Here is a 24183-nt window from a genome sequence, read left to right on the forward strand (position 1 = left end):
ATTTCATATTGCAGTTCACATGTATTAAACCATTGATCCTGGGGAACTTAGACAGATATCTTTGCAGATAGATTCAGAATAGCTGTTAATTCCCTGTTGGTCCAAAACTCCAAAACCACACAATTGAATTTGATTTTGTAATTCTCTGTGAACTTTCATTTGATTATCAAAACTTGAATGTGAGTTCTCTTTGATGATGATAGAACAGAAATATACCAGGACATTATTATTCACTCTGGAACATTTAAGATATTCATACAAATGTCCTCTTCATCTGCTGTATTGATATAATAGCAGAGTAATGCAATTGTGAAGGAATGCTATAGGAATATTATTAAGCATTTCAAAGCTAATGCTACAATTTTGAGGTTAAGTACAAACATGAATCTTCAGTTATTGGACACTGTAGTCCAAAGCTCCAGGAGAGACTAAGTATTAAAGAATGAAAATTTCTGTATATGCTCTATTTGGTATCATGATATTAAAGTAATATGAAGTTTCAATTGCTATCGGCCTTAACATTTGATCATCTCTAATCAGCTCAGAATATGAATTTTAAAGTGAAAATCATTGCTTTCTTCCTGCAATCATAAAAAAAGTCCTTTGAATAATTTTGTTTTCTGCAGAATGAGAGATTCTTTAGTGACAAAGAAATTGTCCAGATGAATGACATAAATTCACCCTCTGATTTAATTTTTGCTTCCCTCCTTTACATTACCTACACATGGGAACTAGCACAGATCAGGGATTAGTTGTAGTGTTTGAATTGTACCCTGATGAATGTTCTCTAGGTTTCTTTAATTTGATCCAGGTGCCATTCACTGATCAACAATACTTCCTGATCTCTGTTAGTACTTGGCCCTCTATTTCCTAATTTCATCTTAATGTATGAAACTCTGCAGCATCTGACCTCTTCCTGTCTCAAAAATTTCCTCAACCCAGCAACTTTCCAAATGTTATCACTTCTGCAGCCTTGAATCCTTTTGGGTTTGTCCTATTATTGATAGCATTGTTGTCTAGGAGCTAAAATTCCCTATCACTCTTACTCAAGGTAAGTTTTCAAGATTCTGTTTCAGAGACTTACTCATCTGACTGTGCTTCTTTATTTGCTACACTAACTTGGTCATCTCTGTCTCTTCATGAATGTTACCTCACTTGCTAGATCTTGCTATTACTTCAAACACTACAACTAATATATTAACACACGGAAAGATGCTGGAGGAACTCAGCAGGCCAGGTAGCATCTGTGGGGAAGAGTAAACAATCAACATTTCAGGCCAAAACCCTTCATCAGGACTAGAGAAGAAAAGATGAGAGGTCAGAGTACGAAGGAGGGGGGAGGGGAAGAAGAAGTACAGGGTAGTAGGTGACAGGGTGAAACTGGGAGGGTGGAGGGGTGAATTAAACAGCTGGGAAGTCCATTGGTGAAAGACACAAGAAGGCTGGAGAAAGGGAATCCAACAGGAGAGGACAGAAGGCTATGGAAGAAAGGGAAGGGGGAGAAGAACCAGAGGGAGGTAATGGTCGGGTAAGGAGATAGATAAGGTGAGAGGTGGAAATGGGAACGTGGAATGGTGAAGCGGAGGGGATTTACCAGAAGGTCAAGAAATCAATGTTCATGGCATCAAGTTGGAAGCTACACAGATGGAATATAAGGTGTTGCTCCTCCAATCTGCATATGGCCTCATCACAGCAATGGTGGAGACCATGGACTGGCATGTTGGAATGGAAATGGGAAGTAGAATTAAAATGCGTGGTTTCCAAGAGATTCAGCTTTATCTGGTGTATGGAGCATAGATCCTCAGTGAAGCAATCTCCCAGTCTCCATCAGGTTTCACTGAGATAGTGGAGGCCTCAACAAAAGCAACGGATACAGTAGATGACCCCAACAGACTCACTGTCAATGTAGCATAGGAAAAGTTGGGGAGTGACACAGGTGAAGGTTTGGAACATAGACTGTTCTACTTAGCCGTCAAAAGGCAGTCATAGCAGGGACCCATGTCAAGTACCCATAGCTTTTGTTTGAAGTAAGTTGAAGGAGCTGGAGGAGAAATTATTCAGAGTGAGGACCAGCTTTACCAGACGGAGGAGAGGGGTGGTAGAGGGGAACTGGTTGGGTCTGGTGTCCAGAAAGAAGCAGAGAGCTTTAAGGCCCTCCTGATGGACGATGGTGGTGTATCGGGACTGGACATCTAGAGTGAAAATTAACAAATTCATGATCATGCTAAGCTGCTAGTTTTGATAGACAGTGCAATGAAAGTTCCTTATCAATATATGGGTCATAATGTAGGTAATAACAGTGAGCAATTTGGACTGAAAACATTGCAAAGCATGTAATCAAAATGAAGAAAGCATTCACTGAGCAGTAATGACTTGCTAATGAAGAACTCTGAATGAAAAGTGTAAAACAATTGAGGGATGCAGAAAACAATTTTCAATTCACTGTGTCTATTGATGTAAAAGACTCTCTTTTCTAAATTGTAAAATGCATTGTTTACTGAATCCTGAATTAACAACTGTCATTTTCTAAAACAAAATGCCCAATACTGTCTTTGATTTCATCCTGAAACAACGCAGTGAAAATAGAATAAGCTCTATTAAAAAAGAGGAGAACTGAGAATGAGAAAAGTTGTATGTTCCCTGTGACTTCCTATTTTTATCAGCAAAATAGACTATGCCACAGCAAGGAAAAAGTAAGAAAATGTAGCCATACATATTTTTTCAATGTTATGCTATAATACATTCTGGAATACTAATGTGAACATACCCCGGAAATACAGCACTATTTTATAATGAGTAGCCTCTAGGTTTCACTATCGAACCAGTTCCTTAAGGTTGTTATAGCCGGGGGTGGTGATGGGGACAAGCTCCCATTACTTATTAAGTGCTCCCAATGGCGTGCACCTCAAATAGCTTCTGACAACTAAGACCAGCTCCTGGTCTTCACCTGGAGCTTAGCTACTAAGCTCAGTGGAACCATACCTACTGACAGGAGAAGTGAAAAAGGTGCTTTAAAACCAGTCACTTTGCGCAAACGGGGCTCATCAGCAGTGGTTGGCAGCTCATCCCGGAGATGGAAAACTCTGATCTCAAACCTCTGCTGCCGTGCAGCTATTCCCACTCATGGGAAGGCTTTGGGAATAAACCCTGAGGAAAAATTCCAGAGCAGGAGCCCCTAAGGCAGACCCACATTGAGTTCAACGCTGGCTGGAAACTGCTGCAATGCTGCTAGTACCAAACTGTATTGTTCTCTGCAATTTCTTTGGATTCATCAGATGCATGGAGGGGGGAGCTTGCTATATGGGCAACAACTTGCTCTCCATATTGAACTGCCCAGGCTTGCATGTCTAGACAGACAGGATGCAATATCCATGGTCAACTCTGACCGACGGATGCCTCAGAGACTATTGAACCCATTATAAACATCGATAACAAAGTTAACTAAGTTGTTCTAATAGCTTCACAAGCAACTTCCAGCAGCATCTGTAAGTCTGATAAATATACCCAACTGCAAAAAACAGGCACAAATAACAGAGCATGTACTTTTATTCCTGTTCGACTTGTACATCAAAATGGCAATTGGGCTCTACGTATATCATGGAATCCACTCCTGGACAACTTAATGAGTATCTCTTCTGACTTAGGCAATCCCTTATAAAAATCCAAGAACAAAAAGACAACAGAATGAGAATGTGGCAGTGAGCACAGTCTCCAGGCATTTTCTTGCTCTCATTCCATTCTTGCCTAGTTGATGGGAGTTAGCAATAAGGGACTGGTATAGAATCAGTCAGTTACTTCCAATGCTTTGTAGGGAGAGAAGTGAACACAATGTTCCTGAAAAAGATTCATTAATAGAAGTATTTTATATCCTCTGAAACAGGGTTTCCCAACCCTTTTTATGCCATGGACCAATGCCATTCAGCAAGATGTCCATGGATCCTAATTTGGGAACCCTTGCTCCAGAGGAGCACCAAGAAACACCTGTGAAAATATGCTCACCATTGTCTATCTTGTAATTGAAGGAATATGTCTTGTTTCTAACTGATTCTAATATTCCTATCAAAATAGGGTTGATTTATTTCAAATCTTCAAATGTTTTAAGTATTTAAACATGCATTCAATGGCTCATAGTGGAGTCTGTGGTTTATCTGCTATAAGGAAAGTCGATTTTCTATTTGATTGAATGTACAGAAGAAAATTAATTCTAATTAGTGCACTTCATCATTATAATATCTACGATAGAACAATTCATGCTTCAAAACTCATGTTGATAGAATGTGCCTTTTGAATCATAAAGGACAAGATTATTTTAATTAACCTCATTTGTATATGCAAATTGTCTTATTATAAATTATTCACCTGCTATAGCCAAAAACTTCATAAATACTATGTTCTTCATTCCATTACACCAACTTATCAGCTTTCCCTACAATGGCATTGGCACGTTTGAATTTGCATATTTAAATCACATCTCATTTGCACAACAAGTCAAGATTCTAAGTCTCATGAAATGATACCTTTGTCTGTGCTGTGTATTCATTAATATATTTTGTAGTTTTATGAAAAGCAAACCTTGCTTTACAGATCTGTTAGAATTATTTGAGGATGTGATAAAGAAGATATAAATGTAGCATATTTTGATTTCCAGAAGGCATTCAATAGCATGGTGCCTGAAAGACCATTGCACAAGATAAGAATTCTCTGTATTGATGGATGTTTAGACATGGATTGAAAATTACCTATCATGTGGAAGGAAGAGAGTCAGAATAAGTGTTTCTTTCAATCTGGAAAATATACCCAACACTCAGCTCTTAGTCATCAATATTTGCAATCTGAATGAATGGCCTGGAGGAGGGAGCAGAACATATCATGGCTAAGTTTGCTGATGACATGAAAATAGGTAGGGTGACACACTGCACAGGACACTGATAAATGGTATCATTCATAAGACAGTGTGAGGTCATGCACCCCAGTAAGAGGAATCAAAAAGCAGACAAAGATCTAAATGCAGAGGTTTGGCAAATAAGTGGATTACAGAAATAGTTCAGGTATTGGAGATGTAAGAGACTTTGGGTGCTGAGATTTGGAATAATTAAAAAATCAACATGCATGTTAGTCGTCATTTGAGAAGGCAGCATATTTGGTCATTCAATATTCACAAAATGCCTCCTTCACATGGAGAAATCTACCATAGAATTTGATGACTGCTTTGCAACCACCTACATTCAGTTCATGGCGGCAGCCCTGTGTCCTGATATTTTAATTCCTCATGTCAATCCTACTTTAGCTGATCTGTTTGTGACCTCTTGCCCTGTTAAGATGAGACCTAGTATGAGCTTGAAGAATGACATTTCATCTTCCATCTGGTACTGTATTCCAGACTTAATTTTAGATTCTATGGCTAACTTGTTTACCCTGGCTATGTTCGGACAGGCCAGTTCTGCCTCAGATTGTCCATCAGCACTCTTGATCTGTTTTCTGTCTCAGTCAAGACAGCCAGAGCTGATAAGTGTGTTCTGCTGCCCTGCATTTAAACTGCTGTGTTTACCTTCACAAACTCTCCCATTAATCCATCAACTATATAATCTCTAGGCCCAAAACAGCAGTTGTAAATTTCCTTCCATAGATGCTGCCTGACCTGCCGAACTCCTTCAGCATTGTGTGTGTGTGTGTGTGTGTGTGAGAATGTGAGTGTGAGTGTGTGTGTGTGGGGGCGGGTGTTGTGACTGAGGTCAAATCACTGGAGAAACTGGAGAAGTTGGCGGATATGAAAGTCTTTCTTTATCACAACAGACATTCTTGATACGTCACATTTTATACCCTTAACATCAAAGATAACAGCAGGTAATTGAATATGATTTCAGTAGTTACAATGACATCATTTACTTCAATATTTTGGGTTGGTAACGCTTCCTTGGAACTCCATATCTCCAGTGGTAGATAACCGGATATTCAAACACTTTTGCTGGGACAAAGTAATTCACACAGATTGTCTAGAAACTTCTGGGGACAAAGAGCCAGATGCCCAAGATTAGTGTTGTGAGAGCTGACTCACTGAACGCATAAATCTCCCAACTATTGATAGTTCAGCTTTTTGATGTGCTAAGTGATAGTATCAGTCTGGTCTGGTCTGCAAGCTTCATTTATCTGATTTATAATGGTGAAAATCACTTAAACCCTTAATTGTCTGGTTTGATGCAGTTCTGTTAACATGTAAAGTCTGGCTAATGCATGAGAACATTTCACTTTGCAAACAGTATCTCTTACCTGCCAGCTCCCTGCTGTGGGCCAGCCTGGGGCTCCCTGCTGTGGGCCAGCCTGGGCTCCTCAGACAGTCTTGTTTGCAAAGGTTTTCTTTTAATTTCAAACTAATTACCACTTGTAAATTACGTTAAAAACTGAAGATTGGCTCTCGTTTGAATTATATATGATATGTTCACATAATTCCATCACTCCTCAATAATCACTGATAGTGCATTGCTCAAGATTTCCAGCATATCTTATGAATATTCACCACCTAATACTCTGGCAACCCTGCATCTCTTTATCACAAATATTCACTTCTTTTCCATTTGTTTTGCCTCATTCCCAATTGTGGTGAAGTGTTCCTGACCTGAAACATTGACTGTGTTTCTTTTTCACAAATATTTTCTAACATGCCGAGTGTTTCTAGCATTTTCTATGTTTATCTGAGCCTACATAGATAGATCCATAGAGCAAGCATCTGATCCATTGCTCCCCATGAAAATGCTGCCTACACTTAAGTCTTCATTCAATGTAAAGTACTTCAGAATGTTCAAAACTTGTGAAAAATGCTGCATAATTATGTTAGGCTTGAATATCACTTGCCTTCTTCAGCTTGACAGTTTTTAAAATCAGGAATAAGCTGAACAATATAAAGAGATCCTTAAATAACCAATTTTACATCTTTATTTTACTTACAGTAGAGTAGAGCTACTAGGATTTGATGTTTCAGTCCCTATGTTAAGTCGGCACTCTCGATATTGGCAGTGGGCTTGGAGTGGTGACAAGGAGGGAGGGTAGGTACATCATCGGGGTCATCAGGTGGGCACCCTCCTTCTTTGACGTTTCATTGATAAACCCACGATGTCTCCAGAGGGCTCAACGGTGCTACCTGGCATCCCAGATACATCCCCCTCAGTTCCATACCCTCCTGTCTTCATCTTGCAGCCCGGTTGTTGTCTTTCCTTTTAATCAATATCCAATTGCTGCTTTCTTCTCTTACATTTGACAAGGACTTGATTGCTTGTTGGAGGGAGTGACCCCTCACCCCCATCTTCTTCAATAGACTGGTCGTAGATGTAGCAACGAATCCCCTGCATCCCACTTCTACAGGGAAAATCTTGGTCTTCCAGCCATTCTGGGCAGCTTCAGTTGCCAGTTCAGAATACTTGGTTTTTTTTCCTCTCAGTGGTCCTGTCGCTGGCACTGAGGTTGGACCCTCGACTCAGAAGGGGAGGAGGGAAGAGAGGACAGCGGTAGTGATAGGGGATTCTATAGTCGGGGGGGCAGATAGGAGATTTTGTGGGGGAGATCAGGAGTCTCGGATGGTATGTTGCCTCCCTGGTGCCTGGGTCTGGGACATCTCAGATCGGGTGCAGGTTATTCTCAAGAGGGAGGGCAAGAATCCAGATGTTGTGGTCCATGTAGGGACCAACGACGTGGGTAGCAAGAATGAGGGGGTCCAGTGTAGTGAGTTCAGGGAGTTAGGTGCGAGGCTGATGGGCAGGACCTCCAGGGTAACAATCTCAGGATTGCTATGTGTGCCACATGTGAGTGAGGCGTGGAACAGAAGGATTATACAGATCAATACGTGGCTGAGAGGATGGTGCAGGAGGGAGGGCTTCAGGTTTTTAGATAATTGGGCTTTGTTCCAGGGAAGATGGGATCTGTTCCGACGGGACGGTTTACACCTGAACTGGAGGGGTACTAACATTCTTGCAGGAAAGTTTGCTAGTGCTGCTTGGGGGGGTTTAAACTAAATTTGCAGGAGGCAGGGGTCCAGAGTGTGAGAGAGGATAGCGAGATGAAGTATAAAGGACAGGTGGGGACTACACGGTTCCGGAATATTAAGTGTGAAGTAGAGAAAGGTGAGGTGGAACGAGTGATAAGGAGGATACATGTGCAGAGGGATGGTCTGACGGAGCATGGAGTTAATTGTGCAGAAAGAGTAAGTAAATTTAAGAAGGACAACAAAATTCAAGGGGGATATAGCCTGATGAGAGTTCGGGGAGCTGGGTTATGCACAATAGGCAGCGACTTAAACAGAGAGAGGAGAAATGGGTTAAAAATTCTATATCTGAATGCACGAAGTGTCAGAAATAAGGCGGATGAGCTTGAAGCTCAGGTACGAATGGGTAACTATGATGTTGTTGGGATAACGGAGACATGGCTGCAGGAGGATCAGACCTGGGAATTGAATGTACAAGGGTATACGTGCTATCGAAGGGACAGAAAGGTGGGCAGAGGGGGTGGGGTGGAATGAGATTCAGTCCCTTGCAAGGGGGGACATAGAATCAGGAGAAGTAGAATCAGTGTGGATAGAACTGAGGAACAGTAAGGGCAAAAAGACCCTAATAGGTGTTATCTAATGGATATTGGGTGCAAGTTGAATAGGGAGTTAACAATGGCATGTGGCAAAGGAAATGTCGCAGTAGTTATGGGGGATTTCAACATGCAGGTGAACTGGGAAAATCAGGTTGGTACTGGACCCCAGGATAGGGAGTTGGTAGCGCCTACAGGATGCATTTTTGGAGCAGCTTGTACGAGAGCCGACCAGGGATAAGGCTATTCTGGATTTAGTGTTGTGCAATGAATAGGATTTGATAAGTGATCTTGAAGTAAAGGAGCCATTAGGAGGTAGTGACCATAATATGGTAAGTTTTTATCTGCAAGTTGAAAGGGATAAGGGCAGATCAGAAGTGTCAGTATTGCAGTTGAACAAAGGAGACTATGGAGCCATGAGGGAGGAGCTGGCCAAAGTTGACTGGTCGGATACCTAGCAGAAAAGACAATGGAAGAGCAATGGCAGGTATTCTTGGGAATAATGCACAAGGTGCAAAATCGGTTCATCCCCCGGAGGAGGAAGGATTCAAAGGGGGGAAAGTGGCCACAGTGGTTGACAAAGGAAGTCAGAGATTGCATAGCATTAAAAAAGAAGTATAACAGAGCTAAGGTGAGTGGGAAGACGGATGATTGGGAAATTTTTAAGGAGCAACAGAACTTAACTAAAAAGGCAATACGGGAAGAAAAAATGAGGTATGAACGCAAGCTAGCTAGGAATATAAAGGAGGATAGCAAAAGTTTTTTTAGGTATGTGTAGAGAAGGAAGATAGTTAAGGACAATGTTGGGCCCTTGAAGAATGAATTGGGAGAAATTGTTATGGGAAACAGAAAAATGGCAGACGAATTTAATAAGTATTTTGGATCTGTCTTCACTAGGGAAGACACAAGCAATCTCCCAGATGTATGGATGGGCCAAGGACATAGGGTAACAGAGGAACTGAAACAGATTGACATTAGGAAAGAAACGGTGATGAGTAGACTGATGGGACTGAAGGCTAACAAATCCCCAGGTCCTGATGGTCTGCATCCTAGGGTACTAAAGGAGGTGGCTCTGGAAATTGCAGATGCATTGGTGATCATTTTCTAATGTTCATTAGATTCAGGATCAGTTCCTGAGGATTGGCGAATGGCTAATGTTATCCCACTTTTTAAGAAAGGAGTGAGGGAGAAAACAGAGAACTATCACCCTGTTAGCCTAACATCAGTAGTGGGGAAGATGCTGGAGTCCATTATTAAAGATGAAATAGCAGCATATCTTGATAGCAGTGATAGGATTGGGCCGAGCCAGCATGGATTTACCAAGGGCAAATCATGCTTGACTAATCTATTGGAGTTTTTCGAAGATGTAACCAGAAAGATAGACGCAGGAGATCCAGTGGATGTGGTGTACCTTGACTTTCAGAAGGCATTCGATAATGTACCACATAGGAGATTGGTGGGTAAAATCAGAGCTCATGGCATTGGGGGGAGGATATTGACATGGTTAGAAAACTGGTTGTCAGATAGAAAGCAAAGGGTAGCAGTGAATGGGTGTTTCTCGGAATGGCAGGTGGTGACTAGTGGGGTGCCACAGGGCTCGGTATTGGGACCACAGCTGTTTACGATTTACATCAATGATTTAGAGGAAGGCATTGTGAATAACATCAGCAAGTTTGCTGATGATACTAAGCTGGGTGGCAGTGGGACATGTGATAAGGATGTTAGGAGAATTCAAGGTGACTTGGATAGGCTGGGTGAGTGGGCAGAAACTTGGCAGATGGCGTTTAATGTGAATAAGTGTGAGGTTATTCACTTTGGGAGCAAGAACAGGAAGGCAGATTATTATCTGAACGGTGTGGAGTTAGGTAAGGGAGAAATACAAAGAGATCTAGGAGTACTTGTTCATCAGTCTCTGAAGGTGAATGAGCAAGTGCAGCAGGCAGTGAAGAAGGCTAATGGAATGTTGGCTTTTATTACAAAGGGAATTGAGTACAAGAGCAAGGAAATCCTTTTGCATTTGCACAGGGCCCTGGTGAGACCACACCTGGAGTATTGTGTGCAGTTTTGGTCTCCAGGGCTAAGGAAGGACATCCTGGCTGTGGAGGAGGTGCAGCGTAGGTTCACTAGGTTAATTCCTGGGATGTCCGGACTGTCTTACACAGAGAGGTTAGAGAGACTGGGCTTGTACACGCTGGAATTAAGGAGATTGAGGGGGGATCTGATTGAGACATATAAGATTATTAAGAGATTGGACAAGATAGAGGCAGGAAATATGTTCCAGATGCTGGGAGAGTCCAGAACCAGAGGGCATGGTTTGAGAATAAGGGGTAGGTCATTTAGGACAGAGCTGAGGAGGAACTTCTTCTCCCAGAGAGTTGTGGAGGTGTGGAACGCGCTGCCTCAGAAGGTAGTGGAGGCCAGTTCTCTGGATGCTTTCAAGAAGGAGCTAGATAGGTATCTTATGGATAGGGGAATCAAGGGTGATGGGAACAAGGCAGGAACCGAGTATTGATAGTAGATGATCAGCCATGATCTTAGAATGGCGGTGCAGGCTCGAAGGGCCGAATGGTCTATTTCTGCACCTATTGTCTATTGTCTATAAGCTTCTTCAACACCATCTTCCCATGGTACTGTCAATTCCACAACATATGCCAGCTTGGCTGTTGTGGACCACAGGACCATGTCTGGCCGGAGTGTTGTAGCCGCAATATCTGGGGGAAACACAAGCATTTTTTCCAAGTGCACGTCCATTTTCTAGTCCCGAGCAACCTGCAATATGCTTACATCTTTTGATGTTATATGGTGCTCTGGAGGTTGGCCTGCTGGTACAAATCATGTGATGTGGACATTTCCTGCCGGTGTTTGTGGGGAGCATTTGTGGTGATTCGCCTCTGTTCCAAGAATGATGCCAGCTGTCTGAGAACTTGGTTATGCCACCAAGTGTACCACCCCGGGTGAGGCTCATGGTGCATCCTGTTAAAATGTGCCTTAGTGATCCAGATGCTTGACAAAGAGAGCAAGCGGGGTCTTCTCCCCACCACTGGTTCAGGTTCTGGGGTGGGGGTAGGAGGTAATAAGTGGCTCTGATGACAAAACTTAGCCGAGATCCCTCCATCTCTCAGACGTCACACCAGCTAAGTTTCCTCTTTTCTGGGCTCTCCCAATTATTCCATTGGCCCTGCTTGGCCATTGAGACAGCCCTGGCATTTCGCTCTGCCTCCTCCTGTTTTTTCACCTCCTCCACCACGAGCCGTCTCTTCTGCACTGATGTCGCCTTGGGACATTGAGGAGCGTTTGGGACGAGTCTGAGACCGGCTGTCCCATGTTGGACTTGGCCAACCACATCCCTGAAGTGAAGAGCAGACTTAGCACTCTGAACGGCTTCACATGGGGGTCTACTTCCTCCCTGTTGCCACACGAGGGGCCACTGTTCGAATAACAGTATCTTCAGATTCAGTGAGGGTCATGACCAATCTTGCTTTGGTGCATTTGAATTCTTCCACAAGACTTGCAATTGGTAATATCAATTTGCCGTACCCGTACAGTGCAACAGGACTTAAGCATCGCAGAAGTCCAAGCCACTGTTTTACATGTGTGCTGATCATTCTTTCGAGCTTTTCAACCTTGCTGATGGGGATTTCATACACTGTTAAAGGCCACTTAGTCTTGGGAGTATGCCGAACTGGAAGCACCACAGCTTGAGTTTTCCCAGCACGAAAGTCTTGTTGATGCGAGCTATGTACATGATGGTATCCTTTTTGAGTTTTTCAAGCTGCTCAGTGTCCTTGAGCTTAGCATCATACCATCGGCCCAAACTCTTCACTGGCATTTCTGAAACAGTTGGGACAACTGTTCCATCAATATGAAATCTTTTATCCGTGACTTGACCTTTGACAATGGAGATGTTTCTGCACTTGCTGGGCTTGATCTTCATCCTCGCCCATGTGATGTTTTGATGAAGCTTTTCCAGAAGTGTCTTGGTGCAGGGGACAGTTGTCGTCAGTATCGTTATATCGTCCATATAGGCTAGTATCAGTCGTAACCGTTGACCAAACTGTAGCCCTTTTCCTCCCGCAACCCATTTTGAGGCTCTGATAATGAGCTCCATTGCCATCGTGGAGGCCAATGGGGAGATGGTGCACCCCGCCATGATGCCTACTTCCAGTGGTTGTCACACTGTGGTGAAGTCTGATGTTGTGAGACAAACTTGCAGATCCTGAAAGTAGTGTTTTACCAGATTTGTTATTGTTGCAGGCACCTAAAGGAATTCAAAAGCAGTCCACAGTAGGGAATGAGGAACTGATCCATAGGCATTGGCCAGGTCGAGGAACAAGACATGCAGATCCTTTCTTACTTCCTTAGCCATCTGGATTTGATGCCATATGATGCTGGTATGTTCAAGGCATCCCGAGAAGCCCACCATGCCAGCCTTTTGGATTGACGTATCAATGAAATGATTTTGTTTCAGATACTTTGTAAGTCTTTGCGCCAACACGCTGAAAAAGATCTTTCCCTCTATGATCAGAAGGTTTATTTGGCGAAACTGCTCGATGGCAGTTTGGGATCAGAACTCTTCCCGCTCTTCTCCAGGCTTTGGGGATAATTTGTTTTTCTCACGCAACCCTCATGTTTTTCCAAAGGAATTTCAGAACATCTGGGGTGTTCTTGTAGACACAATACGGAACACCGTTAGGGCCTGGCACTGATGCCTATCTTGCCTTCTTCACTGCCTCTTTCACCTCGCTCAGCTTGGGAGGGCTGATGCTAAATAGATGTTGTGGGGGTGAGATTGGTGGGATGCATAGTATAATTACACTTCTTGCGTATGTAACATTTACATATGCAGTGGATTTCATTTAATTGGGACACATGGGAGCAGTACATTTGTCCCGATTAAACAGCCACCCCACCCAATTAGCTGGTTTCATGGAAATAGTTAAAAAGGTATAAAAAGACAAATTAAGTAATACATTATGTTTTTAAATGAAACACAGAACAAACCAGAGCATTGACAATACTGCTGCAGTACTATAAAACTGTGTATTAGTTCTTAATACCTATCGATGTAGGAATTAATCTGCGCCACATTCTTTTGACTGTGTTTGCAGCCACTCAGAGTGGGGAGATGAAGCCGTTGTACTTCACTAGGGGTGAGTTGGCACGGTGTACAGAATGGTGTTGGAGCTGCTCTCCCAGAGTTTTGTTTGGCTGACTGGAGATTCTGAGTAGCACTCAGTGGACTTGGACCTCAAGCTGTGGGATCGCTTGCTTTTCAGCTTGGAGGAGAGGCGTCCAAGCCATCGTGTTCTACTGAGGGAGATGTAGCACAGTTGTGGTGACTGAAAATTTAAAAAGGACTGAGGGGTCTGGACTATACACATATTGACCATATTTATCTGGTGGTGTTTTTTACTAATATTCTATATGTGTTTGTATAATATGCTGTTGATGATTGCATCCTCCAAGTCTTCATTTTCATTGTAACATTCAAGATGATTGTTGATACCTTCAAATTCCTGCTATGCAAGTGCACAGGAATGACACAAGTTAGAAACTATTCAGCAACAATCTCCAGCCCAATTAAGCAGGATAGGGTCAAATAAACAAAGAGAATTGCAGATATTTTCTCGATTAGTTTTTGTTCTTTTGGAGTTATCCCAAATGAGTGACTGCCCTGATTGATTGATGGTCCAATTAACCAGAATTCACTGTACTTCTAAAATCTTAATTGTTATTAAATGAATATAACTTTTCTCAGACTAAGTATTTAGGAAATCAAAGTCAATTTAGATCACTCTGTGTGATTAAGGTTAGTAATTAATAACAAAAGAACTTCTGATGGTGGAATTTGTTCAGTCTTGGAGCATTCCCCTGACGTCCAAGTTATCAAATGTCATGCAAGACACAAACTTGCCTTCAAAAATCCGGGACAAGCTGGTTTGTCCTGAATTAGGGCTGAATATCCTACTCCTATTTTTCTGTGTAGCAGTCTTGCTTGATGACACTACTTGACTGGAAACACATAGAATGCTACTTGTTGGTGGTAATAGTGATCTTTCAGCATTGTGGATGATTGCTGTAGTCTCTGAAGCATTGAAACACAGCTCATATGCAGAGTTATTGCACATAGCAGATAGCAAGCTGGCATGAATACTGAGCACAGGCAGCAGAGAAATAATGAGAAGTGATAGCACAAAAAAAATTATTTTGGTTTGCAGCATTTGTATGTGCCACCTTTATGAATGTTATTGAGAAGATAAAGGAACACTCACAATGCACTGGAGGAACTCAGCAGGTCAGTCAGCATCAGTTGAAAAGATTAGTCGACATTTCGGGCCGAAACCCTTCGTCAGGACTGAAGGAAGAACTTTGGGGAGGGTTTGAAGAATGCTGGTAGTTGAAAAAAACAGTAATTTTAAAGACAAAGGGGTGGGGGAGGGGAAGCAGGGAGGTGATTGGCAGGAGAACAATGCGAAGAAGTAGAAGGAGGTGGAACTATGAGGGAGGTGATGTGAAATAAGGATAGAGGAAGGGAGGGGAAGGGAATTACTGGAAGTTGGAGAACTCTATGTTCATACCAAGGGGCTGGAGACTACCTAGGTGGTATATGAGGTGTTGCTCCTCCAACCTAAGTTTAGCCTCATCATGGCGGTAGAGGAGGCCATGTATGGACATATCTGAATGGGAATGGGAAGCAGAGTTGAAGTGGGTGGCTACCGGGAGATGCTATCTGTTGTGGCGGACGGAGCGGAGGTGCTCGACGAAGCGGTCCCCCAATCTGCGTCAGGTTTCACCGATGTAGAGGAGGCTGCATCTGGAGCACCGGATGTAATAGATGACCCCAACAGACTCACAAGTGAAGTGTTGCCTCACCTGGAAGGACTGTTTGGGGCCCTGAATGGTGGCGAGAAAGGAGGTGTAGGGACAGGTGTAGCACTTATGCTTACAGGGATAAGTGTCGGGTGGGAGATCCGTGGGGATGGACGTGCGGATAAGTGAGTTGCGGAGGGATCGATTCCAGCCCAGCCCCAACCAATGCCATGTCTTCACCATTCCCTCTGACCATCCCCTCTCTGAGGCAGAACGTTCTGTCCTTAGCAAGGGCCTCACTTTTGTCCCCCTCCGTCCACACCTCAGTGAGTTCCGTGCCCGCCATGACGCTGAACTCTTCTTCCGTCGCCTACGTCTCCGAGCCTGCTTCTTTGGCAAGGATCCCCCTCCCCCTACTGATGACCCCTTCTCCCGTCTTCAACCCTCCTCCTCCTGGACACCCCGCCCGGGCCTTCTACCTGCACTCGATCTCTTCATCTCCAACTGTTGCCGAGACATCAACCGTCTCAACTTCACCACTCCCGTCTCCAACCTCACTCCCTCTGAACGCACTGCCCTCCACTCTCTCCGCACTAATTCCACCATCAAACCTGCTGACAAAGGTGGTGCCGTAGTAGTCTGGCGGACGGACCTTTACCTCACTGAGGCCAAACCGCAGCTCTCTGACACCTCTTCTTACTCACCCCTGGAACAGGACCCCACCAGAAAACATCAAACCATTGTCTTCTGCACAATCACCGCCCTTATCAACTCCGGAGACCTTCCATCCTCAGCCGCTAAACTCATTATTCCCACACCCCGTACTGCTCGGTTTTACCTCCTCCCCAAGATCCACAAGCCTGACTGTCCCGGCAGACCCATAGTTTCTGCCTGCTCCTGTCCCACCGAACTTGTATCTGCCTACCTGGACTCCATTTTGTCACCCATAGTTCAGTCCTTCCCCACCTACATCCGCAATACATCCCATGCCCTCCACCTCTTCAATAACTTCCAGTTCCCCGGTCCCAACCGTTTCATTTTCACTATGGATGTCCAATCCTTATACACCTCCACTCCCCATCAAGAAGGCCTCAAAGTCCTCCGCTACTTCCTGGTTAATAGACCTCACCAGTTCCCCACCACCACTACCCTCCTCCGGTTGGCGGAACTGGTTCTCACACTTAATAGCTTCGCTTTTGGCTCTTCCCACTTTCTTCAGACTAAGGGTGTAGCTATGGGAACTCGCATGGGACCCAGCTACGCCTGCCTCTTCGTTGGTTATGTGGAACAGTCTGTGCTCCAAACCTATTCTGGTACTGCTCCCCAACTTTTCCTTCGATACATTGACAACTACATTGGTGCTGCTTTCTGCACCCATGCTGAGCTCATCAATTTCATCGACTTTACTTCAAGTTTTCACCCAGCCCTCAAATTCACTTGGTCTATCTCTGACACTTCTCTCCCCTTTCTCGATGTCTCGGTCTCCATCTCTGGAGACAAATTGTCCACTGACATCTTCTACAAGCCCACTGACTCTCATAACTACCTCGACTATACCTCTTCCCACCCTGCCACATGCAAAAATGCCACACCCTATTCCCAGTTCCTCCGTCTCCACCGCATCTGCTCCCAGAATGAGGCTTTCTGTTCCAGGACATCTCAAATGTCCTCTTTCTTTAAGGATCGTGGTTTCCCTTCTGTTGTCATCAATGATGCCCTCACCCGCATCTCCTCCATTTCCCGCACTTCGGCCCTCACCCCATCTTCCCGCCACCACAACAGGGACAGAGTTCCCCTCGTCCTCACCTACCACCCCACCAGCCTCCGGATCCAGCACATTATCATCCGCAACTTCTGCCACCTTCAACAGGACCCCACCACTAAGCACATCTTTCCCCTCTCCACCCCTCTCCGCTTTCTGCAGGGATCAATCCCTCCGCGACTCACTTATCCGCACGTCTATCCTCACGAATCTCCCACCCGGCACTTATCCCTGTAAGCGTAAGTGCTACTCCTGTCCCTACACCTCCTCTCTTGCTACCATTCAGGGCCCCAAACAGTCCTTCTAGGTGAGGCAACACTTCACTTGTGAGTCTGTTGGGGTCATCTATTGCATTCGGTACTCCCGGTGCGGCCTCCTCCTCACATTGGTGAAACCCGACGCAGATTAGGGGACTGCTTCATCGAGCACCTCCACTCCGTTCACCACAACAGACAGGATCTCCCAGTAGCCACCCACTTCAACTCTGCTTCCCATTCCCATTCAGATACGTCCATACATGGCCTCCTCTGCTGCCATGATGAGGCTAAACTTAGTTTGGAGAAGCAACACCTCATATACCATCTAGGTAGTCTCCAGCCCCTTGGTATGAACATAGCGTTCTCCAAGTTCCAGTAATTCCCTCCCCCTCCCTTCCTCTATCCCTATTTCACATCACCTCCCTCATAGTTCCGCCTCCTTCTACTACTTCGCATTGTTCTCCTGCCAATCAACTCCCTGCTTGCCCTCCCCCACCCCGTTGTCTTTAAAATTACGGTTCTTTTCAACTACCAGCATTCTTCAAACCCTCCCCAAAGTTCTTCCTTCAGTCCTGACGAAGGGTTTCGGCCCGAAATGTCGACTAATCTTTTCAACTGATGCTGACTGACCTGCTGAGTTCCTCCAGCACATTGTGTTCCTTTGACAACAGCATCTGCAGATTATTTTGTATTTATGATTGAGAAGATAAACATGCTCAGTAGTTTATCAGATAAATGTGTTAAATTTGCTGACAACTCCACCGTTGTTAGCTGAATTAAAGGCTGTGATGAAATGGTAGAAAGGAGGGAGTTTGGAAATCTGGTTGGGTGGTGCCACAACAACATCTCACTCAGTATCAGCAATATCAAAGAGATAATTATTGACCACAAGAGGAAGAGGCCAGAGGTCCATGAACTAGACCTAATTAAGGATCAGAGGTGGAGAAGGTCAGTAACTTCAAATTCTTTGAAGTTATCATTTCAGATGATCTGATGTAGAACCAACATGTCAGTGTCATAACCAAGAAGGCATGACAGTGCCTCGACTTTCTTAGAATTTTGTGTAGATTTGGAATGTCACCAAAAACTGACAAAATTTGACAGATGCGCAGTGGAGAGTATTCTATTGGTGACATTAGGGTCTAGTAAGAAACACCCAATGTCAAGGAATGGAAAAGGCTGCAGAAAGTGATGGATGCATCCCAGTCTTTCACGAGCAGAGCTCTCCCCACCACTGAGCACATTTACAAGGAGCACTGCCATAAGAAAGCAGCATCTCTTATCAAGGACTCCCACCGCCCAGGCCATGCTCTTTTCTAACAAGTACCATTAGGTAAGAGGTACAGGAGCCTTACATCCCCCACCACCATGTGTGTTACCCTGCAGCCATTAGGCTTTTGAACCACCACGGATAACTACACTCACTACAACTCTGAACTGATTCTATGATCACCAACTCACCTTCAAGGACTATTGACAACTCATGTTCTCAGTATTTTTACTTGCATAGTTTGTCTTCTATTGCACATTGGTTGTTTGTCAGTCTTTGACTATGCATTTTTTTTTTGAAATTCTATTCTATTTCTTTATTGTTTTCCTGTAAATATCAGCAAGAAAATGAATCTCAATGTGGTATATAGTAATATATATGTACATACTTTGATAATAAATTTACTTTGAACTTTGAAATGCTAATAATCTTGAGAGAATTGCTGAGACATCCTCTGGACTTGCACTGTAACCTCTTTCAACATGCAACTAACATTCGCAAAATCTTACAGAATATTCATCATTAATGAATGACACGGGCCTCAGACAGTGGAGCAAGTCGAACGATATGCCCCCTGCACAAACAGCAGGGTGAGCTTTATCAAGAATGCACTGTTGCATTTGCCACATGGGTTTCTTGGCAGCACTCCCAGATCTGTCAATTGTGTGAAGTCCTCTCAGTGTACATCATTTAACCACTGCCCAATGTAAAACCGCACCTACACACTGTTTTTTTTACTTTAGACCAGAGATACCTGAAGATTAATAGATGGTTTTTGATTATAAATAGAGCAGGTTACTGGTGCAGAAAATTATAATGTTATAAAGGCTGGGAAAGATATGTATGCCACCAACTCCACGCCACATAGCTTTTGGACGTAAGCACATGGTGACATCTTTCATCCTCACTTTTAAAATGCCCTGTCACTTAACAACGCTATGGGAATATATGACTCACAACAATCTGCTAAATAGCAGTAAAATTCTTGCCAACTTTGTAAGGAAGAATTGAAAAAAGCTTATGATTTTAGAAGGAATGTATGCTTTTTCCTAATCCCTGTATAAAATAATACTTTCCAGGAAGTGTTTGATAGTATAACTAAGAGTAATATGTTAATATATTCCATATCCCATTACTGTCATTTGCCTGTCTTCTTTAGTCATTGAACAAAACACAACTACACACAGTTCAGTTACTCTAGGCCAGAGGTGCTTGAAGGTTAATAGATGTTTTTGATTATAAAAAGGTAGGAGGTGATGTAGAAAAATATAATAGTACCAACAAATGAAATTTTGCATTTTTAGATAAATAAAGAAAGGTCTGACTGTATTTTCAGTGTGTAATGGGAAATAAGCAGGTTTTGAGGATTCGGATCAATGAGGGAGAAAGAACACTTTAAGGTTTCTAAGGTTATTTGTTTAAAGAATAATGGGAAACAAGAAAGATATATGTATAATACACACTACAAATCAGTAAGTCTAAAACACGGTGTAAAAGATGTCAGGTTGTGATAGAAGGCAATTTTAACTTTCCAGATATTGACTGAGACTCCCATACTGTTAAGGCGCTAGATGGGAAAGAGATTGTCGAATGTGTTCAGTAAAATTTCCTCAAGCCATACGTAGAAGTGCCAACTAGAGAGAAAGCGATACTAGTTCTCTTATTATGTAATAAAACAGGGCAGGTGACAGAAGTTTGAGTAGGGGAACTCTTTGCATCTAGTGATCATAATGCCATTGCCTTCAAGGTAGTTATGAAAAATGACAAGTCTGGTATTTGGGTTGAGATTCTAAATTGGAGAAAGGCCAATTTTGATGGTATCAGAAAGGATCTGGCAAGTGCAGATTTGGACAGGCTGTTTACTGGCAAAGGTGTACTTGCTACAGTAAATGGGAAGACTTCAAAAGTGAAATTTTGAGAGTACAAAATGTGTATGTTCCTGTCAGATTAAAAGGCAAGAATAACAGGTTTAAGGAATCTTAGGTTTTGAGAGACATTGAGGCCCTGGTTAAGGGGAAAAAAAGGATGTGCACAACAGGTATAGGCAGGCAGGAACACATGAGGCACTTGAGGAAGACAATAAATGTAGGAGAAGATTTAAGAAGGAAATAAGGAGGAAGAAAAGAAGATATAAGGTTACTTAGAAGTCAAGTTGAAGGAGAATCTTCAGCATTTCTACAGATATAGTAAGAGCGAAAGCATAGCAAAGGACAACATTGGTCTTCTGGAAAATCAACGTGGTAATCTATGTGTGGAGTCAAAAGAGATGGGGGAGATCGTAAACTGATTTTTTGCATCTGTATTTAATTGGAAGACGGAAGTGAAGCAAAGCAGCGGCAACAAGCTCATGGACCCTATACAAATTACAGTGGAGGAAGAGTTTGTTGTCTTGGGGCAAATTTGGGTAGATAAATACTCAGGGTCTGACAAGATACTCCCTTGTATCCTTTGAGAGGCTAATGCGGAAATTGCAAGGGCCCTAGCAAAAATATTTTAAACATCCTTAGTCACAGTGAAGTGCCAGAGGATTTGAGGACAGCTCATGCTGTTCTGTTGTTTCACAAAAGCTCTAACAGCACACAAGGAAATTATAGGCCGGTGAGCAGTAGTGGGAAAGTTATTGGAAGGCATTCTAAGGGCCAAATGTATAAGTATTTAGATAGACAGGAACAGATTAGGAATAGTCAACATGGCTTTGAGCAACTTATGTCACATCTAATCAATCTTATAGATTTTTAAGCAAGTTACCAGGAAAGTTGGCAAGTTAGTGGATGTTGTCTAAATGGACTTTAACAAGGCCTTTGACAAGGAACGCAATGGGAGGTTGGTCAATAAATTTCAGTCAATTGGATTAGACATTGACTTCACAGAAGAGGCCAAAGAGTGATAGTAGATAAGATGTTGGAAAAGATTTGTAGCTCGGGTTGAAGATGTTGTTGTTGAGTAGCTCACTGAGCTGGCTTGTTAGCTTGCAGATGTTAGGCAACAACTAGACAACATCATCAGTGCAACTTGGAATGACAGGTTGGTAATTGTTTGTCTTTTATGTGTCCTCTGATTAGTCTTACATGGTGAGTGAAGTCTAATCTGAAGTACTGTGTACAGCTTTGTTCTTCTACCTATAGGAAAGATGTAAACAAGATTGAAAGAGAACAGAGAAAATTTACAAGGATGTTGCCAGCACTTGAGAACCTGAGTTATAGGGAAAGATTGAATTGGTTAGGACTTTATTCCCTAGAATAGAAGATTTAGAGGAGATTTTATAGAGGTATACACAATTATGAGGGGTGTGGACTGGACAAGGAAAATGCAAGCAGGCTTTTTCCACTGAGTTTGGGTGAGACTACAAATAGAGATCATGGGTTAAAGTTGAAAGGTGAAATGCTTAATAGGAACTGAGAGAGTGCGGAACAGGATGCTGGTGCGTGCTGGATGTGGGGTCACTTAAGTGAAATTTGGATTGGTATATTAATGCATGGAGTTTGAAAAGCTATGTTTCAGCTGCAGGCAGATGGGAACAGGAGATTAATGCTCTGTTACAGACTAGATAGGCCGGAGGAAGTTTTGCTTCTGTGCTGCAGTGTTCTATGACTCCAAGCAGAAAGACTAATGATAGAAGATGTCTCATGCCTTCTGCTCATTGTAGGCTCCAATTTACGATGTATGGTCAGGAAACTCTCAGCAGTTCTTGGCAACGATCATGATTCTAGTCCAATGAGCATCTTCACTGCCTACACTTAAATAATTAAGCAAACCTGCACTTAAATAATTAAGCAAACCTGCACTTATATTTTATCATTGTAAAGTTGTCAAGCCGAGGAGTGGTAGTGGGGACAAGCTCCCACTACTTAAAAGTGCTCCTCACGGCATGCACCTCAAATAGCCTCTGACAACCAAGTCCAACTCCTGGCCTTCTCATGTGGCTTAGCCTCTAAGCCCGGCAGAACTGTTTCTACTGACAGGAGAAGGGGCGAAGGCGGGTTCTGGCACCTTAAAGCCAGTGCTTCGGGTAGTTGGATCTCATCAGCTTGGGAAGGCAGTCCATCTAAGAGAGGGAAACTCTGATTTCAAACCTCCGCTGCCTTGCAGCCATACCCACTGATGGGAAAGGCTTCGGGAGCAAACCCTGAGGACAAATCCAGAGCTGGAGTCCCTAAGGCAGTCCGACATTGCCTTCAACCTTGTTGTGGCAACTCCTGCGACAACACTGGTGCCAAGCTGTATCGGCCCTTGCCCTCCCTTGGATAACATCGGTGTCGTGGAGAGGGGAAACTTGCTGCATGGGCAACTGCCGGTCTTCCATACAACCTTGCCCAGGCCTGCGCCCTGTGGACCGGTATAATATTGACAATATTCTTGCAGTCCGGCTGACAGGGGTGGGGGGGAAGGGTGTTAATCACGACTGGAATATAGGTGAAAAGTCAACTATAAGTCACTTATAAATGGCTAATGCACTCAATTTTGTTTCTAGAAGGGTTTATCTAACAAATTTAATATTAAACACACAGCAGATATTTTCCTCCTATGAATATAGTGATAAGTCAATTATAAGTTGTAGAGATATGATGATGGAAATGGAAGCAATGTTTTCAGTGCTTTTGTGACCAATATCGCTGAATCAGTGGGAGCCCTGAGCTTGTTTCCTTGCATTCATTGCAGAAAACCCCGCTTTGCAGAGATATGCTGTTGGAAATTTAAGCAACGTTTTCAGTGCTTTTGTGGCTATCTCAGGATATTCAGCCTTGACTTTGATCCAGAATACCGGCAGAGATGTTATCTCAAACGTACTTTTCAGCCCACCGTCATTTGCAAGCTCAAGGAGTTGATCTTCTTCCTGCACTGACATGGATGATTCATGGGGAACATTCACAAATGGGTCATGGACCCATTCCTTTGCACATCCTGGGTCATTTGCAGTTGGGAAGTATTGCTCGAATTCTGTCAACAGCGAAGATAGGTGACCGCGCACCAGCTGTGAGAAGGACAGTGCAGCCTCAGTCTCTCCCAAAATCCCAGCTAATGTTGAGAACATGTCAATATGCACCTGTCCACTTGCCGTCCCCACAGTTCCAGTTTGGCTTTGAAAGCAGACACTTTATCTGCCAACAAGTTGTCATTCTCCCCTGAAGTGACCAATTGAGTTCATTGAGCAGGTTGAAGATGTCACACAGATAAGCGAGTTTTGCTATCCACTCCTCGTCACTGAAGTGTGCTGCCAGTGGTGACTTTTTTCCTGAAAGAAATCTCAGTAGCTGCTCTCTTAACTCAAAAACCCTGGCCAGGGCTCTCCCTCTTGATAGCCACCTGACTTCAGTGTGAAAGAGAAGGCGTTTGTGCTCTGCATTCATTTCCTCGCAAAGCTGCTCAAACAATTCTTCACCAACAGTGAAAGGCTTTTCAGCCTTAGCAATACGGCTAGCCACTAAGTACGACGCTCTCAGAGCAGCAGCATTTGTGGAGGTGGTGGCTCTCAGCACTTGTTTCTGTCCTGCTTGCTCACGTTTTTTCTGCTCGAAAAA

The sequence above is a fragment of the Mobula hypostoma genome, chromosome 10, assembly GCF_963921235.1.
Source record: "Mobula hypostoma chromosome 10, sMobHyp1.1, whole genome shotgun sequence".
Classification (NCBI taxonomy): domain Eukaryota; kingdom Metazoa; phylum Chordata; class Chondrichthyes; order Myliobatiformes; family Myliobatidae; genus Mobula; species Mobula hypostoma.